The sequence below is a fragment of the Phasianus colchicus genome, chromosome 8, assembly GCF_987193195.1.
Source record: "Phasianus colchicus chromosome 8, bPhaCol1.hap1.1, whole genome shotgun sequence".
Taxonomy (NCBI): domain Eukaryota; kingdom Metazoa; phylum Chordata; class Aves; order Galliformes; family Phasianidae; genus Phasianus; species Phasianus colchicus.
Genome location: NC_143443.1, coordinates 5,501,738 through 5,515,117, shown reverse-complemented (window position 1 = coordinate 5,515,117; position 13,380 = coordinate 5,501,738). Strand labels below are relative to the sequence as shown.

Below are 13,380 nucleotides of genomic sequence, written 5' to 3'. Positions count from 1 at the left end.
TCAATTTTTAATAATAAAAATTTTATCAACCATTGTAATGCGGAAGTTAACTTGTCAGAACGCATTGCTACATTATTATTCATTTATTTTCTATTTAATAGAATCTTTCTTACTGACAAACTTAGTACTACCTATAGTACTTGTTTTAGAAAGGAAAGCACAAACAGAAGTTGGGCTATACCTCTGACATTGAAGTGAAGCAAAGGTGGTTTTTTCAGCAGTACGGTACATCAGCATGAATCCGGGCTACATTTTTGCTCAAGAAGAACAGTACAGCCTGTATGGTTCGCTAAAGATAGAGAATCTGATAGCTCAATAAGTTAAGAATGCAATCTCAAAATTAAGTTTGCAGTTGGATATACGTGGGCTGATCCCATACATTTCTTTCCTACGCATCCTGAAGGAGAAGAGTGCTACCATGATGTGTTCAAAATCATCCAGAGAAAAAAGCACAACATCTCATAGAGACTAGACGTGTTTGACTCTCTACAAGACAATACAAGCTGGAAACTCCACAGGTAGTTGAATAGGTATGGATCATATAAACCCTACTTTCCCTTTTATAAGTTGGCAATGAGATAACTTCTACAGAGTTCTTAAAAATTCACTGTACTGGACATAAACAGTGAATATTTAGAAAAGAAGATAAACCTCATGAGAACATCCCTGATAAATGGGCTTTATTTTACCGTATTTGTAAAAAGCTGGCAAATAGTATTTCTTATCTAGCCTTTATGAAAAAATGCACTGCGCAATCCTAAGTACTAGAAAGATAGCATTAAAGAAAACGCATTCATCCTCCCAGTCCATGTATGCATACTCTTATTTTTAAGTGTTTTACTGAAATAACACTGTTTCATGATAGTTGGTGAAACTGGAAAAGTTAAATACAACCCAGCTTCTAAACCACAGGTCTCCAAATGACGTAGAGGATCTCTACTCCAGCTAGATGTACCCTGATGTATCTCTGCTCCAGCTAAGGGACAGTAAGGTAGAGAGTAACCAGAAATGCATTTAATGGTACTTGGAGACGGGGACAGAGCCACGATGCCTGAGTTTAAAGCATGTGCTCCTTTGACTACTAATATCAGTAACATTTATATCACTGCAGTCTGCTGTCATGCCAGGTGACACCCGCTCTAATTGCACAGGCAATTTAAATGATCTACAAAGGGCAAGAAGAACCGTTCATTTCACCTACATATATAATAGACAAAGTAAATATAGTAGCCATAAAATTAGTAGGAATAAAAACGGTGATGAACTTGCATTCCACATTGGTCTTAAGTGTCTCATTTCATAGCAAGTGTTAATTCAATTTATGAAATTTAAGGCGGATTACTTTTAAGCCATAGATGTCTGTCAGAATGAACCTTGATCTGCCCTTGATGGATGACACTGACAGACAGTTGGCATTTCAGGACAGTCTGTGCAGCACTTTCAGACTGTACGAGGGGAAGAAAAGAAGGAAGAAGAAGGAAAAAAAAAAAAGCAATTCTGATCACCAAAGACAAAAAGCTGCTTCTGCCTTAATCTACATTCTGGGATCATTCCCTCTGCAACCTCCACCTTCCACGTTATTAACTATTTATTTAAGAATGGAATGAAAACTAACACAGAAGGCAACCATTTAAGGCAGACTGGAAATATCAGGTTGAAATCACAGATTGCAATATGGCAATGTAAAAGAACTCACGGCCTTACAATTTTTAGGGCTGATTTGTTAATGAAGCGTGCATACCTCTGGGAGACATTCATTTTCCAAATGGCTTTGGGTCTAAATAAATATGTAAGCAAGCCCTCTCCCTCTTAAAACTTCGGAAGTGTTTGCATTATAATTGCTAAGTGATATTTCTGTTCAAAACAACACATTAATCATAAGAGACGTGACCTTTAGAAAGATAACATTCTCACTCTATGTTGTTTTGTTTTTACCTTGGGACAAGATACTGCATCAGTTAAGACAAATCACATTTAATAGAAATGGAAGAAATGATAGAGTCACTTAAATCATACCAGCTATCATTTTATGCAAGAAAAAATATAGTCATATGACATTGTTTCTACAGTGCTTGGTGGCATATTGTTTTGTGATATCTGTTTTTAAGTATTAGATAACATTTTCACACACTGGGTTTGCAGCTAACCAGTAGCATCTTTCCAATAAAGAATACTTTGATTTTGTAAAGAAGGTAGAAACTCCAGCTGAAGTCAGAATGGTTGAAACGGGAAAAAAAAAAAAAAAAAAAAAGTATAAATATAAATAAGAATGACTTCCAGGCCTGGGTAATTTTATTTCTTCAGTGTTATTTGAAGTATTTTACTTAGAAAGAGCTTAAGGTAGAAAGACTACACGTTCACATGAGATTTACAGAAAGTTTGCTGTTTTACTGCACTTGAAAATCTCCATTGCAGAGGTCATTTAAATGAAAGTCATAATGAAAATGGCTGAATAAATTTACACTTTCTTCCACTTGTGCACATGCAAGATCAAATCTATAATTCATCAAAACTGATAAGAGCTCGAAAAAGGAAACATCAAAGTTTATCGTTAAAGATCATCCAAGCTTATAGAACAAAGGGGCTTGGCTTTGTACCCCAGATTTGCAAATCTCATCCTCTGTTGTACAATTGTGACCTGTTCGAAATGAAATTTCTTGTCGTGAAGTATTGCACAACCCCATAAATAATTAGTGTTTCCATTTTCCAAAACAAATTGATAAAGCCAATATTTAGGTTGCTTCTTTCAGCCCAAGAAACTCTGTCAGACTTGTGATGTTAATTCGATTATCCACAGTTGGAATGATAAAAAGAGAGATTTTCAAGCTCAATCCTCTTGCGAGCATGAAGGGCAGGTTGGATTTAGATGAGTTCAGACTAAATACAAATGCCTTTTAAAATCCAACAAACATTGCCAGGGTTTTCTAGTTTGTGTCTCATTTTATGTTTTTAATAACTTACTCATCTATTCAAAGTAGCTATTCTTCCATTTCACTGAAGAGAAAGACACCCTCTGGAATGTGGGATAGGACTATCTGCCTATATATTCTCTGGCAATCCTAAGTCAAGGGTCATTTGCAAAAAAAAAAAAAAAAAGCATTCTGTATTCTGGCGATATCAAAAACCTTTCCATAGAAAACATTGAGAAGAAACCTCAGCGATCAAGTGATTCTGCAAGCAGACCTTGTCCTTGCACTTGAACAAAAGTTTGATGGCAGATATCCATCAGCACATCACAGTCCCAAATCATCCTAGTTTAAGGTCAGACATTCCTGCAGAGAACTGTGCATTCAGTTCACATTAATTTAAAACAAAAGCAAATCTAAGCAAATGGAGGTATGGATTCAGGAAGCATACAGCAAATTCTATTTTACAATACGTACAGAAACCTTAAGTGACTCCTGTGAAACTTAGAGCCTGAGATCCTGGAAGGATTGCTAGCGAGGTCAAGCAAGCAAGCAAAATTGGCTGCTTGCTAGAAATAGAGGTAGTTAAAAACAAAGGCAGGTATCAAGTTTGGCCCAAAGTTTGTTTCTGGAGACTGACATACAAATTAGGAATAGAACTGCGCAAAAAAACCAAAACTATCCCAGAGGGAACAGGCTTGTTCAAATGGAAGAAATGAGTCTTGGCTTATTTCAGTTCTGTTTGCTGTTTGCTAGGAGGGCAAAATTCAAAAATCACTCAGATTAAGCCTTTACCTTAATTTGAGTTGTCAACATTTCTATTAATACTCTGAATTGTTTTGGGACACGACAACTGTGATTTGATTTTATACACTGGCAAAATTTGCAAGTACTTCTAAAGAAGTTTGAGGACAGGTACACCAGGGGGTGGAAGATTCATATACCAAAGGAGCTGCTGTTTGGTTGCAATCAGATGTCCAGGCTGGAATGAGAGACGCAGCATGGATCCATGAAGCCTCAGCTGAACAAACACTGTGATTACGAAGGAACAAAGTACAGCCTGAGGTGTCATATTATGATTATAAAAATTGATCTGTGGCATCATTAAAAGAAAAAACTGAAGATCTTTCCAAAGTTGCAGTCAACTCCTTTTGTATGGTCATATATTGCTGTCCAGATAGAGATTTCCGTACAGTAGCAGGTCAGGCAGATTCATTCAGTACCCAAAAAGCACTACGCATCCCAACAGAAAAAAAGAAAAAAAACAAAGGGAATGTATGATGCAGAGTAGAGAGGACTCTTATTCTGCTCCTGCTATTTTGAGAAGTACCAGCATTAGCTGAGAAAGTGCAGCAGTGCATAATTCACAATATAAATTAAGGAAGAACTATCTTCCTGTATTTCAGCTGTTGGTATAGCTGACCTGTTGGCTAATATCTCCATCCTTTTTTCCTCTACCCTGAGTTTGCTTCATTAGTGTACTGAAGAGAGATTTCATTACACAGAGGTGATTTCAACTTCTGCAGAGTAAAGCTTCTGCAGAATTTTCCAGTGAAAATGCTAGACGCTCCTGGAGCGTTGACACTTGCAAGGACTCCAAATTTTACAAGTCAGGCCCCCAAACAGATCTATATGCAAGTCCTCGGCCAAAAGCAGTCCAAACTTCCCGATGTTCCGGGTTTCAGTGCATTGAAGGACACTTTTCTCTTTTTGAAATGGCTTTTAATATCTGTTAGCTAAGACCCTTGGCTCTATTTCAGAACTAAATGAACTTAATTTTTGAGAGTAGTTAAAGCCTACCAACCAAGCCCAAGCAAAGAATCTCCAAGAGCTCAGTCACAAAACCTCCCTCGATTTGTTGGCAGTGTTTATAGTAACATATAAAAGGAAATTGCTCATGTTCCTCATAACCATCTATATTAAAGTTCATAACATCTATTTGCCTTTTATTTTAACTCTTAAATTACCATACGCAAATGGTCTCCAATACCAATTGTTATTTTTAATTAAGGGTTTCATTTCTGGTCTTTTGTGAATTATTTTAATGACTCCATAAAGAAACAACCTATTCAGAGATAAGTGAAATACATTGCATTTATCTGCTAAAGTAATTGACACCTCACCCTCTTAAAAATATTTCAGCAGAGAGCCACATTGCCTCTGGACAGCAGAGTGGGACTTTATGTCTTGATAGCCTTTCAATGAAAACTAATCTAGTGTAATGTCTTCTTTAGTTGCTGATTATTCCCCTTTGTCTAAGTTTAAGATGAATGCGAGCATGTGCAGAGCCTGAGGACACTCAGTTAGCTTTGACAACGTACAAAGTTGCAGCTCTCTGTCAGGGATCTATTTTTCCCAAGGGCTTCACCGAAACTGAAAGGTTTTCTCAGTGTCCAGCCACTGTGCCAGAAGAATGATGATATGGTGTAAAGGGAGTCAGGAAAAGAAATATCTTCAAAAATGGTTCCTTGTGCAGAGCAGCTCTGTTGGGGTGTAACAGAGGATGTAGGGTATTTCAAGTCCAGCGTACGTTGCAAGATGTTTTCATTATTTACTAACAGTCCCCTTGGTGTGTCACTGCAGCCAGCCTTGAGGATTAAGGAATCGGCAGATTTATGAAGAACAGCTTTTAAACAGTTCCTTAGAAGACTCTGGCACTGCTGGTCTGGCTTTCACATTCTGCTGTACACAATGTGGGAGCTGATGCCATTTGTAATTTCCCATCTTTGTGCATGAAGCATTATCAGGATCATGGAAGATCTGCAACCCGCTTCTAATAAACATCTTGGGACCAGGAACATCAGCTCACGTGGCTGCTGGCTACAGGCAGCAGTTCCTCTCAGCTTGCCTCTTCCCCCAGGCCAGGAGGTGCTGGCATGGCTGGTGGGAGGCTGCATTGGGCGGTTAAGTTCAATTTCTAGTACGGTACCTTTGGGAGAATGGTTTTCTAAGCATACCAAGGGGAAAAAACTAACTTTTTAAAGAATTCTAAGCTTTCCTTGTGAAGATAACTTGAATTTTTGCATTATACATTTCAGAAGAAATACGAAGGAAATTTTTTCAGATACTTTCACATAAACGCATGTGCACGTATTTCCATTTTCTCAATATGCTGGACCAGTTTCTCAGCAGATACAAATAAATGAAGTTCCAATTTTTCAGTTTAAACAGTGACTGCATGGGGAACAAGACCAGACTGAGCCAACTGACATTTGTTTCAAACACATTCCAAAGCTCCAAATGAAATATATTAGATGTGGCAGAACTCACCTTCATATGAAGTGTCAGGTAAACTTTTTGAGTGCGCAAGCGTGTATCTCAACTCAGGTCTGTTTGAAAAGAGCGCACGTAGACTAAGTATTATCTTCAAATACCCAAAACAGACGTATTTTCAGCTTCAAGTTCCATTGCAAACATTTCACACAGCTTAAATTCAAATCAATTTGCAAATTCAGGCAACGTTTACCAGTAACTTCAGCAAAGCAAATTCCAGAAATTGTGCCTAGTCACATTACATAGCTCTCTGAGTTTTATCTCTTAAAATATACAGAAAGACAACCCTAAGATCAGCATTTAACACAACACCCAAGAATGTTAATTGTGATTAAGACTCTAATTCCTCATGTGGAAATAAATCAAAGCACTCTTACAAAAACCACAGTCAAAGATTTATCTTTTATCAAATTGCTTTTAGATTATGTATGATCAGAAGAGCTGTTTGGGGCATGTTTGAAAGGAAATGAGAAACAGCCTGATAAATACAGAGACTGTATTTTGTTTTGTTGGCCCCAAATAGGTAGTGCCTTATTTTTCCTGTTCTGGATTAATTTTTAGCCTATGTATTTATGACATAGAACCAAGCAGAAGAGATTTTTTTACACAGCAGTGCTAAATATTGTAGAGATGCAAGGAGAAAGTCTATCAATTTCTAGTCATGCGTTTCTCTGTATGACCATTTATTATAACAAATCACTAAGTTTCTGCTCTACTGGAAGCAGAACAGAGATTTCTGTTATTTTTAATCAATAATACGGTGTGATATTCCGGTCAAGTAACAAAGTTGCATAGTTAATTGTGTCACTATGCTATTATTAGCACACAGTGTCAGACGCTTGAATCTTCCGTACTGAACAATCACAAGAGCATTAATGAGAAACACATTCAGCAACAGAAGTAAAAACAGGTGGCCAAAGCAATGTCCGTGCTGTAGTGCAGCCCATGGGGGTCGATCCCTTAGGATCCCTTTTTCACCTTTAATGCTCAGAGAAGAGAATTTTTACCTTACTTTTCCAAGAGAATACACTTAAAGAAGAAACTCTGGAATCTTCTACAACAAAGCTTACTTCATCTACCTGTGTGGAGAAAAGATAAAGGAACAAACCACAAATAGCAGATATTAATGACTACTAAGTTTTCTTAGGGAATATGTTTTATGGTGTTTAGTGCAATGTTTACATGCTTAGGTAGGTTACATCAGGCTAAAATACAATTGCTCATTCTTAACTTGAAAAAGGTGATACTGGAACCTCTGTTTGTGATTTAGTGATATATAAAAGCAAGTAAGGTCAGCTAAGCTGCACACCTGTATTTTTTATTAATTATGTCTACTTAAGCCTATGCCCCTACTGCCTGCTGACAGCATAATTCAGAATGGATTTCTGCTCAATCTCTGCCCCTCAGGTGGCTTTGGATAGCTGACTGCCAGGAATGCCATACAGGGTATCTGGAGGCTGTTCGTGGTGGAGCTCTGTCCCTTTGGAAGATGGGAATAAAACAATATGTGCCGAAAGCCTCTCCAAAAGCTCTCTCCCAGTGCTCCCACATTTTTAGAGAATTTGTTGCAAGTTAAAAGAGCACGAGAAGAAGAGCGTAGCGTCGGGTTCAACAGCAGTTCAGATGCAGCAGCAATGATCTACATGTACCATGTCACCTAACTCTCCCCTTTATCGCTGATATTAGCTTTCACAAGGAGCAATGAAATACCCAAGCTTCCAAACATTGGAAAGCAGTATAAAACCCAGTGCATTATGAGAACCAAAGCACCCTCGAGGGGACCAGCAGTTTTAAATGAGATTTTAATGTTAATAAGTGCTGACTGACCTTTTCCATTAACTTGCTCATATGTCTCCAGCAGACAGTGGAGTACCAATCGTGCACTAGCAATAGATTAAGTGGACAAACTCATCCTTTAGAAGAAGTTAACAATACCCAGTTAAAAATGCAACTGGTTTCCAGAAAGACAATTTGGAATTTTTTTTAGGTCTCTATCAGCTCGGATCTGAATGACAGCTGTGACTCCAGCCTGTGTCTGAGAGATTGTTTCCATTGGAATTATTCAGCAGTATGTTAAGAAGTCACGAGAGTAATCTGGCACGTTGAAGACGTAGGTTAAGTCTCCTGCTTTGTAACTCAGCCAGTGCCTTTACCCAACCGTGCCTACATTTGCACTACCCATAAAATGGGAGTATCATCTCTTAATTCTCAGGATGAAATAAAAATGAACACATTAGTAAAGACGTACCAACGCAGTAGGACAGACTAAGCCCATGTTGTTGTTGTTGTTTTTTTTTTTTTTTTTTCCCATTCTTTCCATCACTTGCTGCAGGAAATCCAGCTTCTTGGTACACTCTCAAGAAATTTGGATCAGACTAAACTCAGCATATACAATGCATCATTCAATACCAATTGCCAGCCAGCGACTGATGATACCTGCTAGTTTCACGTATACCAGCTCAGTTCTGCACGTGCCTTGGCAAACAAGACCTAAATGTAATATGTACTGCTTGGAGTCCAAGACGCGTATTTAACTCTGCAGTCAACCTTTCCTTTGGGAATTCTGTCTTAACGAGTTATTTGAGAACGTTTTTAATTGAAGCATAAGATTCCCACTCTGAGACCACTACCTTTTGAAGCTAATACAAGCAAGAAACCAACTTGAATATTACCTCAAACTATAATCATTTAAATCAACAGAAACCAAATTAATTTTATATTTACTGAGTCTGCAGATGGGGTAAGTTAGTTACAAACAGATAGGAAAACAGGGTTACAAACAGAACGAATGAAGTCCGCTGTGCTTACGAGGGGCCCTCAGATTATAAGCAGCCTCTCCTTCGAACAGTTCTCATAATTTGGTGCAGAGCCATACGTTAAAATGGATTTCGCTGAATTAAATCATTAATGAGCCAGAGAAAAATCTATTATTCCTTGAGACACTGAAAAGGGTTAGGAATAAGGCCGGCCTACATAGATTCTCTCAGCCAGCTGAAGTCCTCTAAATTCACTGAAATAAAGCTTGTTGGAAACTAAATCAAGGTGAGATCTGGACAATAACATAAGGAAAAGATTAGAAAGGGGAGAAATTCACTGTGGATTAGGCATTCCCCATTCTGTCATTCCCAGACAATCCTCAGTGTGCTTTCACTTCTTTGGTTTTTCTTGTCTAGACGTTCTCATAAAAGTTTTCTTAGGTTCATAATTTTATTCAGAGGTAAATTGCTGAACCTGAAAAGAGCAGAGTAGAGACACTAATGGAGATCTGTTTCATCCAGGTCTTCACCTAACTCTAGGGAGCAGGCACAGCTGTACTCATCTCAGTGAATGCTAAAACATTTTAAATGTGTGTGACTCCATTCATGATGTACCTGAAACTACCAAAAGAATAACTTATTATATCTTTTGAATACTGTTGCTTATCTTCTCTGATCTGTATGATTAATAACTATGACTCCTCCCTTCTGTGAAAGCACTGCTGGAAAAGATAGAAGCCGATTCTTAGTTATCTAAGGTAACTATGTAACACTTTCAACAAACGTTAGATCTTCAGATACTATGGAGAGCAACTTTTTCACGTAAAACGTGATAGGAACCTACACCAGAGTCCATCCAGAAACTGTGAATACTGCAACTGGCACAGCAAAATACTGAGCCGCTGGAAATGCTTGACTTTTTCACTGAAATGTTGAGGTTGGCAGGGGCCTCTGGAGGTCAACTACACCAACCTTCTCTGATAGGAGCACGGCCTCCTACTACAGAATGCCCAGGATTGTGTCCAACCAGATTCTGAGCACGTCTAAGCACAGAGACCCTACAACCTCTCTGGGAAACCTCTACCAGCATTCAATCGTCCTCACAGTAAAAAGGTTTGTTCTTATGTTTAAACAGAATTTCCTACATATCTATATCCTGAGATTAAATATAGATATTTATCTATATCCTGAGATTAGAATCACGTTACTCTGAATCTTGTCATTGTATATTCTAAAAAGTCTTCTCTTGAGGACGCAGTCATATATAAGCCAGCTAAGGCACAGGTAACTTTTGCAACATAATGAAACAAAACAACAGAAATCTTGGGATTGCTAGTGTTAGCGTACCAGATATTCAAGAAATTGCTTCATGTTTTTAGTGAGTTAACACAGGAACCGTAGAAGATGAACTGATTTGGTCTGTGTTATAGAGCAGGCCTTAGCATAGGGAGGCTTTATTTTGAGAGAAAAAAATAAATTGCTGACAGGGCCAAATTAGGTTTGGTTAGAGTCAAAATTTGCTAGCATACAAGAAAAATTAGAAGGTCTTGAAGCTATGATTGCTCTTGTAAACCTCTGTAAAGAGTAACGTGACAGCCAGAAATGTACAATTTCATGCACTAGAAATAATTACGTCACTTTATAAACATGCTTAGAATTCTCATCTTATATGATAAATCCATTGTATGCCATAGGGAAAAAAATTAAAAAATTAAGAATAAACTTTTCTTTGGGAAACAACAATGAATTTCTCAAGGGTAAGTAAGAAAAGGTAAATCATTGACTATTTATGAGAGACCTTGAAGCTGAAGGAAGAGGCAGCAAGAAAAAGTGCCCTAGAAAAAAAACAGTTACATCAGTTCTGCCAAACAATTGCACAAGTACTTGACCTTTCTCATACCGAGCCCATGGATAATCACCCTCTTTCCTGACTTCACTGTAAGGAAATGCTTACAAGCTGTCTCGCTACCTATAGACAGTCATATGACCCATTACAACAATACGTTGTGCACACTTAGAAAAAAGAGCTGGTGCCTTTTTGTCATCTTCGCATGACGCAAAATCATTGTTTAACTAACATGACTATATATTTCTCACATTTTCCCTCTTAAAACACCATAAAAAAAAACGTACAACAATCCAATGCCAGCAGAAATCTGTCTTCAATAATCCTTCGTTTTCCCATAAAACGAATAGTGATGCACTTGGGTATAAAAAAACAAACCTTAACCATACTGAAATACCTTGGGAAGATGCCAGATACTGCACGGTCATTTAAAACCCCGTGACCTCTTCTGACTGTTCTGTTATCTTGGATGTCAATGCTATTTCAGCTAATGTCTGTCTCTGTGATATCATACTCTGAAAAATCTTTTTATGTGATTAGAAAATAACAGCACCATGAACTTTACTGAAATCTAAGTAATTCGTCATTACCATGTCATCATCAATAATTTTATCTAAAGGCAGGAACTGTTTTTCTTTGCTTAATGTTCTTCCATTTCTTTCTCTTCTCTGAGAGTCTAAGAATTGTTAAAGCCACGTCACTCATTTTCCCATGCCCTGTCCCCACCATTCTCTGCATATGCAATCAAGCAAGTTGCATTTTAATTCATCTCTTCATTTTTATAAAAAGGATTTTATGTGCTTAATCTTTCTTGTAGCAGTTTGTTTCTCCTAAACTCCCTCTCCCTTTTGGTCCTTCTGATGAATTCAGTACAGTTTTCCAGACGTTGCCATACTGAAGGCAAGTCAACAGGAATGACCAATTCCTATTCTATAACACTCAACAGCAGTACTACTCAATATCTCTGGTCATTTGTGCTATTCTATCACGTAGCAACTTGTTTCAGCATCCGCTACACTTTCCCTTATCTAATAACTCCCCATCAGCACAGCTAGTTTACACACCTCTCCAACACGACTGTGGGCTATCCAGATTATATTTTCTAAAGGAATTTTGCTTCCTTCTTCTCAGTTCAAAGTCTTGCATTCTAATCCTTCTATCCTTGTCACTGATGTTTTTAATCATCTATTTTAAAAATCAACAAGATTTTTTTCTGTGAACTCTACAGTCTTAGGGTCTGGTTCAATTCCTTTTTCACCCTTCTTTCAGAGATGCCTGTGTAATGCCTGGTGGTCTCCAAATACATTTCATCACATTTTTGAAATGTTTTTTATACTCATCTTTTTCTTTTTCTTTTAAAGATCTTAAAAAAAATTCCTATATTTTTTCTTCATTAAAAAAACATTCACTCTTCACATGTATATTATTAGTAGTAATATACACGTGCTACCAACTCACGTTAAATACATTATAAAACAAAAACAGACATTAAAAAAGGATAGAAAATATGAAAGCACTATTTTTGAAAATTACTTATTTATTAATGATGCAAACGCTATTTTCTTGACACACAGCAACGGATTGTCAAGAGCATAATCCATCTCAGAGACCACTGCTCTCATCCCTGTCCAGGTTACATCTCCATGTCTCCTGAGGATGGAGAAAACCATTCTCTGTTTGAGTAACAATAAAAGATTGGGACCAACTGGGACAAAAGACCACAGCTCAGTCAGGCCTCATCTACCTAGCAATACTGCGGTACTGCTATTTTTTCTCTTGTCCATTCATTTTCTCTTTTCTACACAGTTGACCAAAAGTCTTTCTTGTTTGTCATATCAACTTGAGATACCCAATCCAAATTTTTCTTTTCTTATTTTTATCATGTGATAGCCTTGATTATTTATAAATGAAGAAACACTTGTTTAAGTAAAGATGAATCAAGACAAGCAGAAGAAATGAGGATCTGTGTTCAGGAAACTTCTCTTATAATCTTGTTTCCTTCCAATAAGCATGTAATCATTCAAGCTCCAATATGTAAGACCCTTAGCCATATTTGAGCATTTTTTCTTTTTTATAGTAGATTCCATTTCAGACACGTTCCTTTTTGCAAAGATTTGTTCTTTTTGTTTTTTAGTCTGCCATAGGCCAAAACTTTTCAAGAAGGGTGACTACAGAGTAACCTAACTAGAAATATAATTTACATTGTATTTAAAAACATTATGAAAGATTCCAGACATGCTACCAATTTAAGCAGTTTGTTGGATCATAGACTGCATTTCATTTTCAGAGTCAAGATAAATTTTGAATGAAATGCTGTTCACGGTTCATTTTCAGTATTGTATAAGAACTTAAGAACTAAGTCACTGTTTCAGGGACAGCTGCCCTATTAAGTATATTTCATAAACACCATTGTAGATGTAGGTTTTATTTTGGTTTAACGGCTAACTTTTGACTCATACAACTGTCAAGGCACAGTTAGATTGACATAGGTTTAACTTCTGTCCCCCCCCCCAAAAAAAAATCCAACACAAAAAACCAACCCAAAAAACAAATATCACAAAAAAAGCTTTAAGGAAAAAAAATCACCCACAAAGCAAAC

General features: G+C 37.3%; 1 long non-coding RNA gene across 3 annotated transcripts in view; it reads right to left on the bottom strand.

Moving 5' to 3' along the window:
- The window catches only part of LOC149916988 (uncharacterized), a 113,962-nt gene that overhangs the window by 30,505 nt on the left and 70,077 nt on the right, over positions 1 to 13,380 (bottom strand). The window contains exons 4-6 of one of the 3 annotated variants that reach the window (XR_016468522.1): positions 7,187 to 7,258; positions 6,177 to 6,235; positions 2,335 to 6,080 (exon numbers count right to left, since the gene is read on the bottom strand). This is a non-coding gene — a long non-coding RNA (uncharacterized LOC149916988). Of the gene's footprint in view, positions 1 to 2,334; positions 6,081 to 6,176; positions 6,236 to 7,186; positions 7,259 to 13,380 lie in introns of those variants that run through there. The other 2 variants (XR_016468523.1, XR_016468521.1) reach the window with 2 other exon arrangements.